This window comes from Balaenoptera musculus, chromosome 2, assembly GCF_009873245.2.
Source record: "Balaenoptera musculus isolate JJ_BM4_2016_0621 chromosome 2, mBalMus1.pri.v3, whole genome shotgun sequence".
NCBI lineage: Eukaryota > Metazoa > Chordata > Mammalia > Artiodactyla > Balaenopteridae > Balaenoptera > Balaenoptera musculus.
The window spans coordinates 125,820,555-125,826,614 of record NC_045786.1 but is presented as its reverse complement, the minus strand read 5'-3'; positions in this window follow the sequence as shown (position 1 = coordinate 125,826,614).

The window sequence follows — 6,060 nt, the reverse complement described above, 5'->3', positions numbered from 1 at the left end:
GTACCTCAGGAAGAGCCCCACAGGAGTTGCCCAGTCCTAGGTCTACCACCTCAAGTGTGGCTGACTTGGGAGGCTTGAGAATGCGATGAATCTAGACATATAGAATGGTCTAGAGCTGGAAGGAGCCTCAGTCATCCAGCTCAGGTTCCTCTTTTACAGAGAAGAATCTAGGCTCCCACTTTGGCCTTCACCGTGGCCTCTCTGGGTTTCTGAAAAATTAATAGCTACCTCAAAAGTTTATTGTGAGCTTTCGTGTAATGATGTATATAAAGCACTTGGCACTGAGCACTCAATAAATGGGAGCTGTTATTATTATTTCACTGTGTCTGTATATTTACGTGTGTGGTGGCAATTTTGGGGTCAAAGGGGATTATTTTAGTATAGTTTAAAAAAAAAGAGCCCAGCTTCCTAAGACAGGGTTCATATCTACGCAGGGTCTTTGGACTGGAAAGAACCACTACACCATTTAATTCAATCTCTTTGTTTTAAAGATGATGAAACTCAGGTCCAGACAGGTGAGGGCTTGCTCAGGATCCTACAGCGACCTCCTTTTCTGGACCCCCCGGTCCTGCCACCAAGGTAGGGAAACTTCCATACACTCAGCCTAGAAACTCCATTGAGATGGTATCTCTTTTCTGCAGCAGCAAATGGGAATTTCTAACACATCAACTCAAGTGCTCTGTTGGACTCTTTCAGACACCACCACTGCTGTCACCACCACCACCAAGGCGGGCACCTAAACTTTTTGTAAATGAAAGTGCTACAGTCCCGACTCCTGAGAGAAGAACTAATAATTATGTACAAAGGCAAGTCTGGGTTTGAAATTAATGACTGTGGGATTCTAAAATGATTTTGAGATAAAGTGAATAGTTTACATTAATTTGCATTGCAGTAGACAACACTGCTTAGGAATAACTGCTCTGTTGAATTTAGGAGACAAAGATCAAGTCTGTTATTTTAGTTCATGGCCTCGGGGAGCTTGGATAGGGGACGGGCAGTGAGGAGTTTGAAGCTTTTAATGCTTACTGTGCAGAACTATGATTTTTTTTCTGAAATAGATTAGCTTTTAAGGATGTAGTAACATTGGTTAAGTACTTGGTATGTATATTGCCTGTGTTTACTTTTTTAATCATCATGAAAACCTTAGGCAGTAGGTGCTAGAATTATGCCCATTTTATAGATTAGAAAACTAAGACCAGAGAGTAACTTATTCAAGGTCAAATAGCTAATAAATGGCATCACCAGTTCCAAACCTTGGAATCCGGCTGCAGAGACTTGCTCTTACCCACTATATTCTACTGCCTTGAGAGAGTTAAAGTACCAAACCCAAGACACCAGGAACTATTTGACATTCCTCATGAGCATATACTTTTCATCACATTACTATTCCAAGGTTAAATGTATGGAGCTGAATCCTGTGGTCCCGAATGCTCTAGTCCAGCTGCCTCCACCATACTGTTGGTCTGGAAATGCCCTGGAAACATAGGTGGGATTTTTTTTATGTATAATCTCCAGTATTCACCCCTTACTTTACACTGCTGGATGAAAATCAGAACCCAACTCTGCTTTTCATTTCCACAGATGGCTTAAGAGACCAGCACCAGGCTCAGTAGTATAGATTTTTCAAAAGGACACTTACATGAACCCACCCCCAAGAACCCACCAATACCAGCTTAAAAGGAGCAGGATATTTCAGTGAGGAGGCTAATGAAGAGATGAGATGAGACCCAATCTATTCCATCTTTTCCTTGGGGGTATAAGGAGGCAGCTAGATCTTAATCCCCTTTCTCGTCATTTTGATTCAGAGATGATGGCACCAGGGCTTCTTAGAACAAGGTAAGTTACATGATAAGTCTTCAAAAATCTATAATAAACTCAATAGAAGTAAATACATGGAGAAAGAGGCACTTACCAGTAATTTAATTTGAATAAGTAAGTGAATGCTTTGATATCCTTTTTACGTACAAGGAAGCATACTACATACTACACCTGCTATACACGCTATACCCACTCCTCTGCACCTTTTACACTTAATGTGTCTTGTAGCATATTCCTTATTCAATATTATCACGTTCTTTCTCATGACTTCATAAAATTTCATTTTTGGATGTATCAGAATTTATTTAACCATCATCTATTAAAGAACATTTTAATTGTGTCTGATGCTATGCTCTTACAAATAATGCTGAAAGAAATGTTTACACACACGGGTGTATTTTTGTTTTGGCTTGGTTTTGTTTTTGTTGTTGTCATTATTATCCATGGGGCTGGGGTTGGGGGGGAATCCTAGGAGTGGAACTGTTACGTCAAAGGATATTTGTATTTAAATTTTAATCACTATTTCCAAATTACCCTACAAAAAGTTTGTACTAACTTGCTCTCAGTGAGAAGGAATTTGAAAGGCTGGGTCTAGCGCCCTTGTTATTTGACTAGATTTTCATATAAAATACAGCTTTGCTGTGTGGTATGACAGGTAAGTCAGATGATGGTGAATAGTAATAGGAAATGGAATGGGCTCATTTATCAAAATATTTTTAATTGCTTAGTGGTCGGGAGGGTGGACCCCGGCAGTGACACTCTCATGCAAAGAAGAAGGATCAGGTGTGGTTTTCGTGTCTGGTAACTGGCAAGTGGTCACTAGTGCAGGATATCTACCATATTTCACTGGGACCTCCTAACACCATACTCTTCTGTCTACACCCAGGTTGGTAAAGGGAATATATATGATGCAAGCTTGTACACGTTCCTGATTACATCAGATAAGCACATAGAACTCATCTCTATAAAATCCATTCCCCTCTGAAATGTACATCATTTTTTTTAACCATTTTTAAAATTGAAGTATAGTTAATTTACAATATTTTGTTAGTTTCAGGTGTACAGCAAAGTGATTCAGTATATATATATATTCGTTTATATATACACACATACACACACACACACATATATATTCTTTTCCAGATTCTTTTCCATTATAGGTTATTACAAGATATTGAATACAGTTTCCTGTGCTATACAGTAGATCCTTATTGTTTATCTATTTTATATATAGTATTGTTTATATGTTAATCACAAACTTCTAATTTGTCTCCCCCCCTTCCCCTTTGATAACCATCTTTGTGTTCTATGTCTGTGAGTCTATTTCTATTTCATAAATAAGTTCATTTGTATCATTTTTTTAGATTACACATATAAGTGATATCATATGACGTTTGTCTTTCTCTGTCTGACTTCACTTAGTGTGATAATCTCTAGGTCCATCCATGTTGCTGCAAATGGCCATTATTTCATTCTCTTTTATGGCTGAGTAATATTCCATTGTATATTTATATATCACATCTTCTTTATCCATTCATCTGTTGATGGACATTTAGGTTGCTTCCATGTCTTGGCTAGTGTAAATAGTGCTGCTGTGAACATTGGGGTACATGTATCTTTTCAAATTAGAGTTTTTCCCTGGATATATGCCCAGGAGTGGGATCGCTGGATAATACGGCAACTCTGTTTTTAGTTTTGTAAGGAATCTCCATACTGTTCCGTGTAAGTTCCATCCTTATCCTTCATTACTAAGAATGGTAACAAGTCAACTGCATTACTAACCTAGTCTGCACCTCTCAAGGTACCAGCAGGTGGTGCCTAGCCTAATCAAAACTCATATTTAGATGCTAGAAAATAAGTTTCCTGTTGCACCAGGCCCAGAGCATTCTATTACAAGATATGCTGAGTGGTCTACCCCACATCCCCTCCTGGGCCAGGCACTATGGGAGGACGTGAAAGAAATAGAAAGCGTTGGACACAGGCAGATTGCTGCAGAAAAGAGTAGATGCAGAGAATAGCTGGGAAGCTGTCACTGCTATTCAGGAAGGAGACGGTAAAGGCCTGGACTAGGCAGCCCTGGCAAAAGCAGGAGAGAAGCAGCAGTTAGGGAGTCACCAGAGGAAGCATAAATCAGGCTGAGCATCACTGCAGAGTGCCAAGAGCACGGGCCGGGTCTGAGCTCTACCTCACTGCTGCGTGGCCCCAAGGCCCCGAATCGTTCCGAGCCTCGGTTTTTCACCTGTGAGATTAGGACAGTAACACTGTCCCCACCTCACCGGATTATTGAGAAGATCCATGAGCTAGCATCCAGCCCCTGGCCTGTCTCATCGTGGTGAGTGCTCAAAAATGTTTGTTCCCTTCCTTGTCTACCCACCTCTGTACCCCACCTCCTATCTTGTGGTAGGAGATTGACTATAGCGGGGAGAGGGGAGGAGAGGGCTGAGCAGTGACGTCTGCTTTCCAGGTGGTGCCATTAAGCAGATGGAAAAAGTTAGAAAGGGGAACTATTCAGAAGGGGAAGATAGGTTGATTTTTTTAATTGCAGAGTTTAACGTGAGGGTGGGATAGTCACGCTGATGGCTGGAAACCAAGGGCTGAGAGCTGGCAACGGAGGACAGGAAGGCAGGAGTCCTGAGCTGGGAGAGGCCGGGGTCGTTCAGGCCGCACGTGACTCTGAATTCCTAGAAGAGGCTGCAGCAGCCGTGGCTAAGGTGAGCAAGCAAACCTGAGACTGCTCGCTCAGTAAGGAAGGCCCTAAAGATGAAGCTGACACATCCCTGACCAGACCACACGGAACCCATGGAAAATTAGACCTGAAGGTAACAGCACCCACACCAGTCTCCTGGCTGCTTGGTTACAGATTTTCATCCATTTTTGAGTTGACAAGAGCAGGGAGACTGGTGTCAGAAGCCACTGCTTCTGCTTCACTCTACGTCAGAGTGTGTCTCTGGGTCCCCTGGATGGTTAAGTTCATGGAAATAGATGTATTTTATTCGCCTATGTATATCAAACAGGTTTCCTGCTGAGCTGGAGCCAAAAACAAACAAAAAAATCATTCTATTCACATTTACTGAGTTCCTCCCAGAGGCCAAGGGCCTGACAGGCACAAGGCTCTCTGTGTTTGTAGAACTGGCATTGAAGGAGGTCATGGGAAACTGAGAGAAAGAAGTGACCAGACCGTCTGCCAGGAGCTTCTGGTGATAAGCTGGCTGGCATGAGACTGAATCTTTTTTTTTTTTTTTTTTAACTTTTTGGCCATACCGCGGGGCACGTGGGATCTTAGTTCCCGGACAGGGACCGAACCTGCGCCCCCTACAGTGGAAGGGCAGAGTCTTAACTGCTGGACTGCCAGGGAAGTCCCAAGGCTGGATCTTGATTACACCACTGGTCTCAGGTAAGAAATCCCCAGCCCCCCACTTTGCTGAAGACAATCGGGCTAAGTCACGACCCCTGACAGCAGCTGATGCCAACAGAAGGGGCAGCGCAGTTAGAGTTGGGGGACCACCCCTTCCTAGCTCTGGGAGCTCGGCAAGTCCCTGAGCCTCAGTTCCTCCTTTATACAGTAGCACAGAGAGATCTCGGCTCTGCAACAAGGCCTTGGTGAGCTCGCAAGAAAGCAACCGTCTGATGGAGAACTCTGTGCAGACGGTCAGTAGTGCTGAACTCCAGGCCCAGAAAGTGGAATTTGTTTCCCATTTGTAGTGGGTTGAATTGCAGCCCCACAAAGACACTTTCAAATCCTAACATAACCACCCCACACACACCTGTGAGTGTGACCTTATTTGGAAACAATCTTTACAGATGTGACTAAGTGAAGGATTTTGAGATAAGATCATCCTGGACTTAGGGTGGCCCCTGAATCCAGTGATGGTCCTTATAAGAGAAATGAGAGGGAAAATTTGAGACCCAGAGGGGAAGGTCATGTGAAGACAGAGGCAGAGATTGGAGCAATTTGTCTACAAACCAAGGAACCCCAAGGGTTTCCCGCAGTGACGAGAAGCCAGGAGAGAAGCATGGAACAGATTCTCTCTTAAACCTTCCAGGAGGAACCAACCCTGCCAATACCTTGATTTCAGACTCCTGTCCTCCAGAACAGTGAAAGAGTAGATGTCTGTTGTTTTAAGTCATGAAGTTTATTAATTTGTTACAACAGCCCTAGGAAATTAATACACCATTCAGGTGGAGAAGCCTTGGCAGGTGAGGTTGCCATGTGCTGGGTGACCTCGGCCGTCCAGCCTGGTC